The sequence below is a fragment of the Ranitomeya imitator genome, chromosome 6 (genome assembly GCF_032444005.1).
Source record: "Ranitomeya imitator isolate aRanImi1 chromosome 6, aRanImi1.pri, whole genome shotgun sequence".
NCBI lineage: Eukaryota > Metazoa > Chordata > Amphibia > Anura > Dendrobatidae > Ranitomeya > Ranitomeya imitator.
The window spans coordinates 283,665,335-283,683,271 of NC_091287.1; the positions used below are offsets into that span (position 1 = coordinate 283,665,335).

Here is a 17,937-nt window from a genome sequence, read left to right on the forward strand (position 1 = left end):
GGATTCGCAGCAGTGTTCCATCAGGTTTGCAGTTCCATGTAAACATATGGAAAACCAAATCCGCTGTGCCCATGGTGCGGAAAATACCACGCGGAAATGCTGCGTTGTATTTTCCGCAGCATGTCAATTCTTTGTGCGGATTCCGCGGCGTTTTACACCTGTTCCTCAATAGGAATCCACAGGTGAAATCCGCACAAAAAACACTGGAAATCCACGGTAAATCCGCAGGTAAAACGCAGTGCCCTTTACCCGCGGATTTTTCAAAAATGATGCTGAAAAATCTCACACGAATCCGCAACGTGGGCACATAGCCTTAGGGTTAGGGTTGGAATTAGGGTTGTGGTTAGGGGTGTGATTAGGGTTATGGCTACAGTTGGGATTAGGGTTAGGGGTGTGTTGGGGTTAGAGTTGGAGTTAGAATTGAGGGGTTTCCACTGTTTAGGCACATCAGGGGTCTCCAAACGCAACATGGCGCCACCATTGATTCCAGCCAATCTTGTATTCATAAAGTCAAGTGCTCCCTCAATTCCGAGCCCCGACGTGCGCCCAAACAGTGGTTTACCCCCACATATGGGGTACCAGCATACTCAGGACAAACTGCGCAACAATTACTGGGGTCCAATTTCTCCTGTTACCCTTGTGAAAATAAAAAAATGCTTACTAAAACATCATTTTTGAGGAAAGAAAAATTATTTTTTATTTTCACGGCTCTGCGTTGTAAACGTCTGTGAAACACTTGGGAGTTCAAAGTGCTCACCACATATCTAGATAAGTTCCTTGCGGGGTCTAGTTTCTAAAATGGGGTCACTTGTGGGGGGTTTCTACTGTTTAGGCACACCAGGGGCTCTGCAAACGCAACGTGACGTCCGCAGACCATTCCATCAAAGTCTGCATTTCAAAAGTCACTACTTCCCTTCTGAGCCCCGACGTGTGCCCAAACAGTGGTTTACCCCCACACATGGGGTATCAGCGTACTCAGGAGAAACTGGACAACAACTTTTGTGGTCCAATTTCTCCTGTAACCCTTGGGAAAATAAAAAATTCTGGGCTAAATAATTATTTTTGAGGAAAGAAAACGTATTTATTATTTTCACGGCTCTGTGTTATAAACTTCTGTGAAGCACTTGAGGGTTCAAAGTGCTCACCACACATCTAGATTAGTTCCTTTGGGGGTCTAGTTTCCAAAATGGGGTCATTTGTGGGGGATCTCCAATGTTTAGGCACACAGGGGCTCTCCAAACGCGACATGGTGTCCGCTAATGATTGGAGCTAATTTTCCATTTAAAAAGCCAAATGGCGTGCCTTCCCTTCTGAGCCCTGCCGTGCGCCCAAACAGTGGTTTACCCCCACATATGGGGTATCTGCGTACTCAAGACAAACTGGACAACAACATTTGTGGTCCAATTTCTCCTATTACCATTGGCAAAATAGGAAATTCCAGGCTAAAAAATCATTTTTGAGAAAAGAAAAATTATTTTTTATTTTCATGGCTCTGCATTATAAACTTCTGTGAAGCACCTGGGGGTTTAAAGTGCTCAGTATGCATCTAGATAAGTTCCTTGGGGGGTCTAGTTTCCAAAATGGGGTCACTTGTGGGGGAGCTCCAATGCATAGGCACACAGGGGCTCTCCAAATGCGACATGGTGTCCGCTAACGATGGAAATAATTTTCCATTCAAAAAGTCAAATGGCGCTCCTTCCCTTCCGAGCCTTACCATGTGCCCAAACAGTGGTTTACCCCCACATGTGAGGTATTGGTGTACTCAGGAGAAATTGCCCAACAAATTTTAGGATCCATTTTATCCTGTTGTCCATGTGAAAATGAACAAATTGAGGCTAAAAGAATTTTTTTGTGAAAAAAAAGTACTTTTTCATTTTTACGGATCAATTTGTGAAGCACCTGGGGGTTTAAAGGGCTCACTATGCATGTAGATAAGTTCCTAGGGGCGTCTAGTTTCCAAAATGGGGTCACTTGTGGGGGAGCTCCAATTTTTAGGCACACGGGGGCTCTCCAAACGTGACATGGTGTCCGCTAAAGAGTGCAGCCAATTTTTCATTCAAAAAGTCAAATGGCGCTCCTTCCCTTCCAAGCCCTGCCGTGCGCCCAAACAGTGGTTTACCCCCACATATGAGTTATCAGCGTACTCAGGACAAATTGGACAACAACTTTTGTGGTTCAGTTTCTCCTTTTACCATTGGGAAAATAAAAAAATTGTTGCTGAAAAATCATTTTTGTGACTAAAAAGTTAAATGTTCATTTTTTCCTTCCATGTTGCTTCTGCTGCTGTGAAGCACCTGAAGGGTTAATAAAATTCTTGAATGTGGTTTTGTGCACCTTGAGGGGTGCAGTTTTTAGAATGGTGTCACTTTTGGGTATTTTCAGCCATATAGACCCCTCAAACTGACTTCAAATGTGAGGTGGTCCCTAAAAAAAATGGTTTTGTAAATTTCGTTGTAAAAATGAGAAATCGCTGGTCAAATTTTAACCCTTATAACTTCCTAGCAAAAAAAAATTTTGTTTCCAAAATTGTGCTGATGTAAAGTAGACATGTGGGAAATGTTATTTATTAACTATTTTGTGTCACATAACTTGGGGAGATGTGGCAATGAAAAAAAGCCATTCTGCTATTTAGATTCTTTCTTTATGATGTTTACTGTAGGGGTTAACCAATTTTATATTTTGACAGAATGGACTTTTTTCTGTATACAGTAGTACTATATACCTGTTTTAATTTTAAAACATTACACTTAATTTAACTTGAACCTATGATCGTGTGTTCACTTGTTCTGTATAATACAATACTTCAGTATTTCAGTAACTATAGTACTATATAATCATCTAAGGTGCACTTCCGTCTTTCTGTCTGTCTGTCTGTCTTTCTGTCTGTCTGTCACAGAAATCTCGCCTGCGGCCGCGACCAGTCGGCGACAGGCACAGTCCGGCCGCAAATTCGCCCCTTCCTACTCTCTGTCAGTGCCCCCTCCAGTCAGCGCTCACACAGGGTTAATGGCTGCATTACACCACGTTATGCCACGGTGTAACGCAGTACGTTAACACTGCTATTAACCCTATGTGACCAACTTTTTACTATTGATGCTGCCTATGCAGCATCAATAGTAAAAAGATCTAATGTTAAAAATAATAATAAAAAATAAAAAATCATTATATACTCACCTTCCGTCGCGTTTCCCGCTCCTTGCGACGCTCCTGTCCATGCATTGCTGTCTCGCCTTGGCTGGATCCGGGGGCCGACGGAAGGTGAGTATATAACTTTTTTTATTTTAATTCTTTTTTTTTAACAGGGATATGGTGCCCACATTGCTATATACTACGTGGGCTGTGTTAGATACTACGTGGGCTGTGTTATATAAGTCTCTGTGCTATATACTACGTGGGCTGTGCTATATACTACATCGCTGTGCTATATACTACGTGGGCTGTGTTATATACTGCGTGAGCTGTGTTATATACTGCGTCTCTGCTATATACTATGTGGGCTGTGTTATATACTGCGTGGGCTGTGTTTATATACTACGTGGCTGTGCAATATATTACGCGGCTGGGCAATATACTTACGTGTCTGTGCTATATACTACGGGGGCTGTGTTATATACTATGTGGCTGGGCAATATACAGTACTACATGGGCTGTTATATACTACGCGAGCTGTGTTATATACTACGTAAGCTGTGTTATATACTAGGTGGGCTGTGTTATATGCTACTTGGCTGTGCTATATTTCTCTGCTGTATCTGTGCATCATGAATCGTGGTATGTGTTAAAGAGGGGGGCCCACGGAGACTCTTTCACCCGGGGCCCTCAAAAACTTGGAGTCAGCCCTAGCTTCACTGATAGGCTGCAGATTGGCGTGGAATTTGAACCACGCTTCGCTAATTGGTCGCGCTCGGCCGGCCGAATCCTGTGTATAAATTGCATTATTCTGAAAACTTCATAAATAAACTACATACAAATTCTAGAATACCCGATGCGTTAGAATTGGGCCACCATCTAGTACAGGATAATCATGGTGTCCTATGAAACCCAGTTCTGACTGGGCTTCTCAGGAGTTCCAAGATGGCAATAACCGGGGCCTACAGCAGGGACCGAATATCAAGGCAGCCCATAAGCACCCTGCAATTACATCTTGGAGGAGCCTGAACTGACATAAATGCCCTGCCAGTGATTGAGAGGCATTTAAGTGTTAAGTAGCTGCTGTTGGAAACAGATCCTGGCTGTATCTCACATTTTACCATGTTCCACACACCATTTTCGCCTCCCTGACGGACATATACACCCTGGAGCATGAATGAGTTAATTTTCAGTGAACTCCGTAAATGCAAAATTAAAGAAAAAAAATAAATCTAAACATATTAGACATTGTAGACATAACTAAATTGTTCATGTAACATTGTTCTTATTATCATTTAATTATGAGCTATTTTTCAGAAATGCTGCACTATCTACCATTTTCTATTCACCTAACTAAGATAGGACAGCGTGAAAACGGATTAACATTAGTTACAAACTATTGTAGGTGAAAAGACAGAGATAAGGAGGTCTCATGTACAGAAACGCAACAATAACTTAACTGCCTTTTTAATGTTTATCTTTCCATTGGGAACAGTGCCCGATTATCTAAAGAATTGTAATATTAGGAGATGAGGCAATTAAATGTACTAAAATCTTAAGCCAGTTTTTAATTATGTTTCTCCAGCAAGAAAGTGACTTGGCAGCTTCCACTTTTTTTCTTTATGGCAAAATGGTAAGATACGAAACCGCACAAAGAAATATCTATTTCCATCCAAGTAAATGGATAATCACTGAACCATTATTAGTGTCATTTTTAAGAAATACAAGGGCTTAAATGCAGTTTACGAAATCTGTGATTTACCTGCATTTTATGCACCAATAATTATCTGACATTGCAAGCATATTAGAAAGCCACTGATATATACGTTAATATTCCATGTCAGGTGAGCGTGGCATTTGCAAGCATTTGAGGTAACAAATGCCATCCGTTGTTAATTAGCTGATGTGGTTCGAACCGTCTATCACAATGAAAATGTCTGTATATCATAATTACTAACTGTCATCACAAGGGTTTAATCTACACACATACATGATGGGAAAAAAGCAGTTCTGTGTATGAAAGAAGAAAACCAATATCAGTGATGCAAATCTGCATAATTAGATACAATGGACTGTAACAAATGTGTTGTGGGAATAGAATACCCCTGGGAGATAATGACGAAACTGAAAGTCTCAGTCGCTGCTTTGATACAGTCATTACATGATAATCTATGGTATTCTAGAATATTCTAAAAAGCAGATTCAGCATAAGATAATAATAGACCTTGCAAAATGGGTGGCAAATGTTGAAGGTTGTCACTTTTAATGTTGCATCAAAGGCTCATTTTGTAAACTGGCAAAAAATAGACTGATGATACCCCCACCTTCTAATAAAAAAACAAAAAACCCACCAATTAGAAATACCAGTCAAATCACCATCCTGATAGTATGTAGATCACTCTCATGCCGCCAAAACAGCAGAACAGCACAGAAATATAGAAATATCTAAGCATGAACTCCACAAGACCACTACAAGTGTTCCGTGGTATCTGGCACCAACAGGTTTTTGGTAGATCTTTTATGCCCTGTAAGTTGTGAAGGGAGCCCTCCATGGATCAGTCTTGTTTTTCTGCACATCAGATTGAGATTTGGGAATTTTGGAGGACAAACTAAGGCTACTTTCACACATCAGGTTTTTGCCGTCAGGCTAAATCCCGCCGGATCCGTTTTTTTCTCATAGACTTGTATTAGCGCTGGATTGCGACGGATAGCCTCACGTTTCATCTGTTTTTTGCCTGATTTGTCGAAAATCTGTTTTCCGGCGGCCGGAGAAAATAGACATAGGAACGTTTTTTCTGTCCATCGAAAAAGCGGACAGCGACGTATCTGGTGAAAAACGGGTGAAGCATGAGGTCAAATGATATAATCCGGCAACAGATTCCATTTTTTTTACACAAATCATGCATTTTCCATTCTGGAATGTTCTCTCTATCTCTTTCCTCCCCAGAATCCAAAATAGCTGGCAGATCCACAAACTTGGATCCGGCGAAAAAACGGTTTTTCACAATTTACGACGAATCCGTTTTTTTTTTAAATTCGACAGATTTAGCCTAACGGCAAAAACCTGATGTGAGAAAGTAGGCTAACACCTTGAACTCTTTATCATGTTCCTCTACCCATTTTTGAACAATTGATGCTGTGTGTCACATTCATATGAACACAAGGACCCAAACAATTGCAATCTCATCCCGCAAGTGACACACACATCATATAAAAAAATTAATTCTCTTGCAACCATATCCCTCACCTTTCTGACATGCTGTCTCATGCTGTAATCCATGTCTGCGATAAGTGGTTTTAACCTGGACGATGCCAATATGCGACCATCCAGACTGAAAACTAAAGGGAGAATGAGTTGTTATGATCGCCTCTACATTACTAATTTGTGGGCTTGAGATCTGCTGACAATACAGAGGGACATTAACCCCAAAAATATTAACCCCACTTGCCACTGCCACAGGGAAAGTGGGAAGAGCTGGGCAAGGTGCCAGAATTTGCGTATATAATAGATGTACCAGTTCTGGGACAGCTACAAGTGGCTATTTTTATCTTGGGGGACCAATGTCCATGGCCCCTTACCAGCCTGACAATACCAGCCATCAGCAGTCTGCTTTACCTTGGCTGGTTGCAAAAATGGGGGGGAGGGGGGACACCACACCGTATTTTTTAATTATTTAAAAAAGGCACTTTTTCACTTTAGATTTTAAATAATTAAATAAAGGTAATTTTTTATCACCCCAATTTTGCTATATCTAGTACTTATTATTATTGGGTTACCCGCTAGTCCCTGGCTACAAACATCAATATACAGCTCTGGCAAAAATTAAGAGACCACCACATCAAAACCCTGTCATGGGCAGCCCAATCTCCAGACCTGAACCCCATTGAAAACCTCTGGAATGTAATCACGAGGATGATGGATAGTCACAAGCCATCAAACAAAGAAAAACTGCTTACATTTTTGCGCCAGAAGCAGTGTGAAAGACTGGTGGAAAGCATGCCAAGAAAGCTGTGATTAAAAATCATGGTTATTCCACAAAATATTGATTTCTGAACTCTTCCCGAGTTGTTCTAAATGTTTATGAACTTGTTTTCTTTGCATTATTTGAGGTCTGAAAGCACCGTTTTTTTTGACCATTTTGCTTTGTGAGAAAAAAAAATACAAAATTTATTGCTTGGATATTCGGAGACATGTTGTCAGAAGTTTATAGAATAAAAGAACAATTTACATTTTACTCAAAAATCAGACAAACTGAACATTTTGCAGTGGTCTCTTAATTTTTGCCAGAGCTGTATCTACCATACCACAAAAGATTAAAGAAAAAAAAAAAACGGATTAGAGGAAACATGCAGCCAATTCGGGTCCAGCATGAAATCACAAGGTTAGCAACAGATGGCTAGTCATGCCTTTACACTTGAGAAAAAAATCCTGCTCTTATACAAAAAAATGTGAGTCATTAAGAAATGTGTAACATGTAAATATACAAACACAAATCAAGTGTAGTTCCTGTATTTAGACAAATGAAATCTCAGTCTCAAAGGCAACTTCATATGGTATACATGTATATAAGAAAACAACGTTGTAGCTGAGCCACATGTATTCAGGACACCAGGACAAGTGGGGCAATTGCTCTAATACATCCTGGGAGTCCTTGAGGAAACCCGATGTTCTTTGTACGAGCGGTTGTAATAAAGAGCCAAGCCACTCCCCCAAATCTTCCGTGACTGAATCAATACCAGAGACTATGGGTCTCATCGGGGGAGGGTTGATAGCTTTATGTACCTTTGCGAGACCATGTAGCAGAGGCAGAGTTAGATGCTCCACAAACAAATAATCCCTTTTGTTTCTCAGTTATAACCCCCTAAGTGAAACCCTCATTGATTATAAAATGGGTTTCTCTAGTATATACAGATAAAGGATCAGATGTCAGCCTTCTATACGTCATTTCATCTGACAACTTATCTGACATTTGTGAGTTATACACATCTAAATCCATCACCACCACCAGACCCTCCTTGTCAGACATTTTGATGATGTCATTTTTTCATGAGCAGCAATCTCACGAGGGGAAAAATCAGAGCATGGTAATAATTTTACTGCTGATCAGAGCAGCCGGGGTTAGGTCACCCAGATAACAGCATGGGAAACACCCAAAGTTTGGGGTGCCAAATCCAAACAGTAACACTGACTTCCTGGAGAAGTCCGTGTTCGGGGTCCATGCCCGAATAGTAGGTGTTCGGTACGCACCCAAAACTTTACTGTTCGAGTTTGTCCATCTCTACTGACCACAACACTCCCACTGATCCCTAGGACATGGCTCTGAAGGACCCCATCTGCGTGGTGGTTAAGCATATGTGCTGTCAATGATTCTAAAAGGAAGTGCCAGAGACCACCAAGTGCTGCGTTGTAAGCACCGTTCTCATTGAGAAAACATGGAGTAGAGGTACGCATGCTCAACCTTTGCTCCTTCATATGGGGCTTTTCAGAGCCTGTTTCTTGGGATCAGTGGGGGTTAGTATATTCCTTATTCAATGGATGAGGCAAAACTTACCTCTACAAACCCTTTAAAAGCATCAGCCAATCTAAACTGATGGAGCTGTAGTGTAAAGCATGGAGGAAGGGTAGCAGAGACCTAAGCCACTGATCAGACACATTTCAGAGATACATTTCAGATTTCCAATAAAAAATACCGTTAAGCTATAATCATTGATCGTATCTCCGTCAGTCCACACTGAAATAAATCAGATACTCCCCACCTATTGGTTTTAAACTACAACTTCTCTTCTGCTTGACAATCCATTAGATATATTGCCTGATAGTGCTATCTCTGAACGCTTTTACAACTGTGTCTAAGCGCATTTTACTGAAGTCTTGTCTGACATGATGTGATGATATTTGACAATTGGTTCTAAAAGTATACAACTGGAAAAATACACAGCATATTTACTCGATTTCTGAGTGTATGCTGTCTGGAAACCTTAGTTGTCATTAGTTCATGTAAACTGTAAAGAATACAACATTGAATTGTGCCAGACTCTATTAAAACCTGGAGTTTATTTTTTCCTCATGGCATCCTTAGGGATTTATTTAAATTACCCAAAAAAGTGAAGCCAGCTGTAAAATTGATGGAGCAATGCTTCCTTGGCACACATGTGTAGTGTAAACCAGCTTTTCAGATGGTTCCATGCCAACCTCAGTGCTTAATGTATGACAGACTGTACGATATGAGAACAACAATATACTTTTAGTAAATGGCAGATAGGCATCCTATTTACCAGAGATCGCTTGCACTCACCTTTCAGTGATTTCTCATGTACTGATTTCTCTAGAGTAGTAGTAAAGGTGTAGGTTGGTTTTATATGTAGCAATAATAATGCCGACATTAATGGTGCATTCTCACCAAAAAATGTTGTGCCATGTTAATTAAATTTGCTATAGTTATGTGATGTGTGGGAAGGGGTCCACCACAGACTAGAATAGTTTGGCATATCACTGATCTGGAGTATTAAGGGACTTTTTTTTCCTGTATAGTGGTCGTGCATACTTGGTGTGCGAATATGGGGTGATACACTATGAAGTAACGACACTGCCGCGTTACCACTGCTGACATGTTGCCCTATGCATGATGGGGATGCGGCAGCTGCGCTATATTACACTTTTGGAGACAGCAATACACAGGATCCCTTGTGGTTAAAATAATATATTCTGTATTTGGACTGTCTTAAATTTGGAGTCAACGTTACTCTGCAAAACCATTCACATGGCTTAAAAGGGTTCATATTACACTGTGTGCAGAATTATAAGGCAAGTTGTTTTTCTTGAACGATACCGACTTCTTCCTGTACCACTGCTTGAAGAAGTGTCTTCCAGAAACTGGCAGTAGGTCTGGGAGTTGAGCTTCACTCTATCCTCAACCCGAAAAGGTCCCACAAGTTAATTTTTGATGATACCAGCCCATACCAGTACCCCACCTCCACCTTGCTGGTGTCTGAGTCGGAGTGGAGCTCTCTGCCCTTTACTGATCCAGCCTCTGGCCCATCCATCTGGCCCATCAAGAGTCGCTCTCATTTCATCAGTCCATAAAACCTTTGAAAAGTCAGTCTTAAGATATTTCTTGGCCCAGTTTTGATGTTTTATCTTCTGTTTCTTGTTCAAAGGTGGTCGTTTTTCAGCCTTCCTTACCTTGGCCATGTCCCTGAGTATCGCACACCTTGTTCTTTTTGTTACTCCAGTAATGTTGCAGCTCTGAAATTTGGCAAAACTGGTGGCAAATGGCATCTTGGCAGCTTCACGCTTGATTTTCCTCAATTCATGGACAGTTATTTTGCGCCTTTTTTACCCAACACGCTTCTTGTGACCCTGTTGGCTATTTGCCATGAAACGCTTGATCGGTGATCACGCTTCAAAAGTTTGGCAATTTCAAGACTGCTGCATCCCTCTGCAAGACATCACACAATTTTGGACTTTTCATAGCCGGGCAGCACGGTGGCGCAGTGGTTAGCACAGCAGCCTTGCAGCGCTGGGGTCCTGGGTTCTAATCCCACTCAGGACAACATCTGCAAAGAGTTTGTATGTTCTCTCCGTGTTTGCGTGGGTTTCCTCCGGGCACTCCGGTTTCCTCCCACATTCCAAAGACATACTGATAGGGATTCTAGATTGTGAGCCCCATAGGGGACAGTGATGATAATGTGTGCAAACTGTAAAGCGCTGCGGAATATGTTAGCGCTATATAAAAATAAAGATTATTATTATTATTATTATAGCCCGTTTAATATTTCTTCTGAACCAGAAGTGGCCTATTAATTAAGCACACCTTATATTGGGTTTTGATGTCATTAGACAACACCCCTCCTCATTACAGAGATGCACATTACCTGATTTACTTAATTGGTAGTTGGCTCTCAAGCCTGAACAGCTTGGAGTAGGACAACATGTATAAAAAGTATCATGTGATCAAAATACAACTTGCCTAATAATTCTGCACACAGTGTATTTTCGATATTCTCACAATGGTAAAGTTCTATAGACTAACTTACTAGTGCAGAAGTGGATTCAACTAGAATAGTGATGGTTAATAAATAATACAGAGAAAAACATTCAAAGGACTTGCGTACAGCGAATCTGGCAACGTAATGTGCTGTACTGAATATGCAGCCCCATGTAAGCTTCAGTTTATATCTATGCAAAATGGACCCTTCCCTGTAAAATGTTGCCCTCCATTTAGCATTCTATTTGCAGTCTGTCCTGCCCCCATACTTTACACTGCAACTCTACCATGCTGCTGAACTTGAGTAGAATTAAGTGTACTTCATAACAAGGAGAGAATTATAAACTACGAGGAGCTAAACAGAAAAAAAGATTATTGGGAGACTGCCACAGATACATAGTGAATGCGGCATATGAGCCTGGAGAACAGATTTCATCCACCACTGCCTTCCACGTCTCCTGCTACATTGGTATTGTGTAACAAAGTGCCCAAATCTAATTCTAATTTCAGGTCCAGACATGGGAGACAAAAGTTTCGTAGCCTGGACCATTGACAGTATTGTGTGGTCCCAGAAGAAATATTTTCCTGTACATGTTGTGATACTCACTTACAGTAGCGTTCCTTTCCTTTGGGGGTCACCGCATACAGTTTGCATTGTTGAATGTTGTTTTTGGCTTTTTTGATCATAGTTTCCCGCAATGTGATACGGAGTAGTTACAACTATTATAGAGAAACCCATAATTTTAGAAAATGTCAGTGCCCAAATTTACATGCCGCATAATGCCGCTCTCTGACAATGCCCTGCTCCCTGCTAGAGTGAGAAACCACAAGACGCTCGAGCCAGAATCAGCGTCATATCAAAAGCTACAACACTAACGGCAAGAAAGCTGAGAACTGAGGCTCGGCTGGAGTTTCCTTTCTAGAATTGTAAACATTACACAAATAGAAATTTTACTGTTCTTCTCACATTTAGACTCTAAAACTGAACAACTTCTACCTGCTACAGCATTATTGTTTTCTAGGCAGTCATGCCGTGTATAATGTGTAGCCATTGCCAGGATATGTACAAGAGTAATGAAAAATATAGCTGTATTCACAGCGAAATGCATCCACAGATCTCTGGAATTAGATGGTTGCCGTTTCCCCTATGTGAATTGCGGCTAACTATTAGGTCGTGTGTGCCTAGACAGAGAATTATCAGGCATTGAGGAGACATGAAAGCTTAAGAGAACACAAGACCCATAGCGACATGACTGCAGCTAAAGCGGCCCACCTTAAAATATCACCATAAGAAGCATTTTTAGAATCTCTATAGAGATCCATAAATTTGCTGATCTTCACATCCACGTTTTGCTCCATTCTGAAAGCTTTCGAATGTCTTTTAATCACATCTGTTTCTTTGGAACAAATCCTTTCAGCGTTTGACGGATTTACGACAGGTTGCTAGACGCTTCCTGAAATCAATTAATGAGTAAAACTGTCAACAGTGGAAAGCTTGGACAGGAAAACCTCATGATGAGTTAAATAAGAGAGGCTTCTCATATATGGATGAATAATCGCAAGAGTAAATCCTTTGAAGAAAAAAAAAGCCCACAAAGTAGCACGTTCCCTTTTTTGGATTATTATGCTCTAAGCTCCAGCGCTGATACATGTTTACCTTTCTTTTTAGATTACCCGAGCAGGAACATTCTTTTTTCTTTGATGGCACGAAAATCTCTCTGTGCAGAGAAAACCAAAAGCTGTTTATGAAAATCTTGCGTTGCCATTGTGGCCTGTAGAAGGGAGAATTGTCCCGTTTATTAGAAATTGAAATCTGAAAAATGTTTCGGTCAATTATAAAAATGATTTGGCACCAGCATTATTTTTACATTACCTGGATAGCTGCGATGTGATAGCCGAGATTTTTAGGATCCATTTCAGTGTTTCTAGTAGACTTCAGAGATGGAAACATGTCATTCATACATATACATATTTACCATCCTATTTTTATACAGAAGTAATAGATTTTAGGCTGTGCATATATTTGGAAATCTATGTTGCTACTGTGTTATAAAAAATGTCATAAAAAAGGATTAATGTCACTGTGGTGTTTTTGTGAATGTTGACATTTTTCTCAACTTTTTCCTGTTTTGTATGCTCCAGTAGTGTCTTTGTACCATTATTTAGATTACAAGTAACCATGGTTTTAATTTTTATTTCATAAATCAATATTACACATGAAAATAAGCAACATAGTAATATGAGATATATCAAAGAAATCTGCTTCTTTCTCCATCTGGTTTGATCTTTCACTCTTAATTTACAGAGAAAATCTGTCTTCAGAGAAGACATTTACATTCACATTACTGAAGAATGGAGTAAGAAGGAGATAACAGTCAGTGCTTATAAGTTTCTATGGAAAAGGGGAGGAAGAGCGACATCCACACCTGTACAGGTTCTTTTTTATTGAAGTGGTGAGAAAAAATCTCGAAATTTGTATGAAAAAAAGTTTTTGTTTCCTGGCATTTTTCAAAAACCCATAAACGTATCCATTCTTCAGGATCTAGCTAGATGAGGGCTTATTTTTTTACACCATGATCTGACGTTTTTATTGATCCCATTTTAGGGTAGTTACAATGTTTTGCTCCTCTCTTATTTCATTTTATTGCCATGTTTCCGCTGCCAAAAAAATGTAGCAATTGTTTTGTTTTCAATTAGGCAAAAGGGGGTAATTTGAAACTTTAGTGTTTTTTTTATTTTCTTTTTATATTTCTACTATTTTTTCAAAACTTTTTTTTTCACTTTTAACTTAATTTAATAGTCCCCTCAGGAAACTTGAAGCTGCAATCATTTGATCGCCTGTGCTATGCATAGAAGTGTTTCAGCCTTACTACATGGTGCAGAAATCACAATCTCACATGAACGTCAGCCACTAGCTGGCGTTCACAGGAGTATCATGATGACAAGCACGGGGGTCTCCTGCAAACCCCAGGGTGTCATGACAACTCATCGGCACTCCTCGATCACGTGACAAGGGTGCTGATGGGGTGGATTAAATACGTGCTACGGGCTTGCTTGAATTACGTTTTTTGCTCTTTAACCAGGAAATGCATAAAATAGACTTCAAAGAAGGTGCAAATGGGAAGAGGAATACGGCGCAAGCAAAGAAAATAATTAAAAACTAAAAACTTTACAAAAAAACAGGCACCTTATACTTTGTCCTACTGCGGCCCTCGCGGTGATAGCCTCTATGTCCAAGTATGCAGGTAGCACTGGTTCTGGCACTCTGTCCAGAATGAACAGCTCATATATTTTTTTACACGGACCAATATACGAGTTTGATTCATGACACAAATCAAATACAAGACACGTCTCTGTGATTGTGCTAACCACTTGACCTGCAGAAATACACGGACATATGAATAGAACCATAGAGAATAGCTATGAGTTGTACTTGGGAAAAAAAGACGGATAGAGCTCACACATGGAAAACTAATGTTTGAATGAGCCCTTTGACCTCATTCGGACGTCCGTGAGTTACTTACATTTTGTACCCGTGTTTTTCAAATGTCTATGTGGACTATTTTGTCTATCTATTCACCAGAGGATTCACAAAAAATCATGGCATCATGTCCATTTTTGATTCAGCTTATGGATCAGATTTGCATCCAAGTGCAATCTGTGATTAAGATGTGTTGAGGACAGGAGATGATTTGCAATTTTTAAATTTTTTGTCACTGACCAAACGCTAAGGAAACCCAGATCCAATCCAACTCGGATGAGTAACATGTGATAAAAATCACAGACATCTGAATAATGCCCAAAGGTCTATACCCAAAATATGAAGAACTGCAAATAATACCACTCAGACAGGCATAGCCCCGGGAGCAACCCGGGGCCATAAGGTGCGTCCGAAGTGTCGAAGATCAATCTGTCTTGCAATTCACACTAATTCTCGCAGCCAGCTGCGTTCTTCATCGATGCGTGAGCTGAGTGATCCACCGTTAAGAGTCACGCGACCCTTACAAATAATACCACCAGAGGAATTACACCTGACTATATCACCCCAATAGATGCTGGGTACCAGAGATCACAAGCACCACCTCCTAAGCAATAAAATAAGTATAATCACACAGTCTGTGCAGCAATTATCATTATCTTCCATCAATCTGTCTATATATCTCTTTGTCTATGTGCCAGCTACTGGCAGTTGAAATACTGTACAATCTACTTGATAATAAAAGTTGGATAAAATAGGAGGTAGACATTATTAAAAGTAAGCTCACATTAGTTTGTATCCTCCTGATTATGCCAGCTAGACTTTCTACCTGTATTACTGCCTCCTACATGAGTGGAAAATTACTTTTTTCACCTGTGGTGGACCAAAATGACGGCTTTTTATTTCTGGTGTATGATTTTTGGAGGAGAACCAAGATCTTTGCTGCATGAAAAAAGGAGAAATATTAAGCTTTTTTTCAGTATTTCACTTCCTTTATCAGCAATAGCAATCATATTCATTTTGCCCATGCCTCACCAGTTTCTAGGTTTTCTGCCATGGGGCATTGTAAAGCATCTGAATTGTTATATTATTATTATTATTATTTTATTATTATACATTTTTATAGCGCCATTTATTCCATGGCGCTTTACATGTGAATACGAGGCAAATATAGACAAATACATTAAACATGAGCAGATAACAGGCACACGGGTACATAAGGAGGGAGGACCCTGCCCGGGAGGGCTCACAGTCTGCAGGGGATGGGTGATGAAACACTAGTAGAGGGTAGGGCAGGTTGCGCGGCGGTTCAGTAACTTCAGGATCACTGCAGGCTGTAGCCTTGTCGGAAGAGATGAGTCTTCAGGTTCTTTTTAAAGGTTTCTATGGTAGACGAGAGTCTGATATGTTGGGGTAGAGAGTTCCAGAGTATGGGGCAAGCACGGGAGAAGTCTTGGATGCGGTTGTGGGAAGAAGAGATGAGAGGGGAGTAGAGAAGGAGGTCTTGAGAGGATCGGAGGTTGCGTGTAGGTAGGTACCAGGAGACCATGTCACAGATGTATGGAGGAGAAAGGTTGTGGATGGTTTTGTATGTCATTGTGAGGGTTTTGAACTGGAGTCTCTGGGCGATAGGAAGCCAGTGAAGGGCTTGACATAGGGGAGAGGCTGGGGAATAGCGGGGAGACAGGTAAATTAGTCGGGCAGCAGAGTGTAGGATGGATTGGAGCGGTGCCAGAGTGCTAGAGGGGAGTCCAGAGAGTAGGAAGTTGCAGTAGTCGAGGCGGGAGATAAGGGCATGCACTAGCGTTTTTGCGGTGTCACGGTCAAGGAAAGCACGGATCCGGGAAATATTTTTGAGTTTGAGACGGCAGGAGGAGGCAAGGGCTTGGATATGTGGCTTGAAAGAGAGGGCAGAGTCGAGGATCACCCCGAGGCACCGGGCGTGTGGGACTGGGGAAAGTGAGCAACCATTGACATTGATGGATAGGTCTGGTGGAGGGGTAGAGTGAGATGGGGGAAAGATGATGAATTCTGTTTTGTCCATGTTCAGTTGTAGAAAGCAAGCAGAAAAGAAGGCTGAAATAGCAGACAGACAGTGCGGGATTTTGGTAAGTAAGGAGGTGAGGTCAGGTCCGGATAGGTAGATCTGCGTGTCATCAGCGTAGAGATGGTACTGCATACCGTGGGATTCTATGAGCTGTCCCAAGCCAAAAGTGTAGATGGAGAAGAGTAGGGGTCCTAGAACAGCCTTGAGGAACACCGACTGACAAGGGGCGAAGTGAGGAGGTGGTGTGGGGAGGGAGACACTGAATGTTCGGTCTGTCAGATATGACGAGATCCAGGAAAGGGCCAAGTCTGTGATGCCAAGAGATGAGAGAATTTGTAGCAAAAGGGAGTTAACCACTTTAGGGCTGGCCCATTTCAGGCTTTTTGGATAAAGCCTTTTTTATCACATTCCAGGAGCCATAATAGTTTTATTTTTATTTTTATGGACTTATGTGAAATATTTGTTTTGTATTAACTTCATTTATTAACCTCGCCATTCTGCTGTTTTTTTTATGTTTTAACTATTCCATGGGCCAGGACAGCTGTTGCAATAACAAATGCATAGTTTCATTTATGTTTTATGACTTTTGTACAGAAATATAATGTTTGAAAAAAACTTTATTTGCTTTTGTGTAAACATGTTCTAAGAGCGATAAGTTTTACATTTTCCCTTTATTGCGGTTCCATACAGAGATGGCAGAGGCAAAAGTCGCTACTATTTGGGCCACATTTCTCCACTATCTGTGTATGCAACCATAATAAAGCTACGTACAGTGGGGAGCGCTTCATCTTCCTTGTATATTAATACAATTTTGACTTTTTCTTGTTGAGCACCCTCTAGGTGGTTTGTTTGCTGCTAAATACTGATATAATAACTATTGCTGCACAGGAAGTGAACGGGTCTAGTGCCGGATCCCTCTTTTTCTGTATACACTCAATACCATATCGCCAATACCAAATTCATGTCATTTTTTTATTTTATGTTTTGCACAAACAAAATATTTTAAAATATGATTTTTTTTTCATGTGTTCAGCAGTTTGCAGGAAAAGCTGAAATTTTAATTTTGCCATTTTTGGCTAAATACGATTTTTGATCATTTTTTTGTTTAATGTTTTCTGGCATGTTTTTTCTTTTTTTTCTTATTTGTTTTGCATCCTATTGTGATAGCCGTAGCCCTTTTCATTTTTATATTTACAGAGCTCTATTTAGCTTGTTTTTTTGTGTCAAAAGCTCTAGTTAACATTGGTTATATTTTGAGACACTTACACATTTTTGATCATTTTTTTTGTTTCATT

General features: G+C 40.5%; 1 protein-coding gene and 1 non-coding gene across 4 annotated transcripts in view; one reads left to right on the top strand and one right to left on the bottom strand.

The window, feature by feature from the left end:
- Positions 1–17,937, top strand: part of LOC138642455 (cadherin-6-like) — a 474,683-nt gene that overhangs the window by 50,609 nt on the left and 406,137 nt on the right. Inside the window, exon 2 of one of the 3 annotated variants that reach the window (XM_069730611.1) lies at positions 13,423–13,570. The exons of the other annotated variants lie outside the window; for them this stretch is intronic. The gene's annotated coding sequence lies outside the window, so the exon portion shown is untranslated. The remainder of the gene's footprint in view (positions 1–13,422; positions 13,571–17,937) is intronic. 3 annotated transcript variants of the gene reach the window in all.
- Positions 14,956–15,109, bottom strand: LOC138643656 (5.8S ribosomal RNA). Its single transcript, XR_011314240.1, has one exon. It is a non-coding gene; the product is annotated as a 5.8S ribosomal RNA (ribosomal RNA).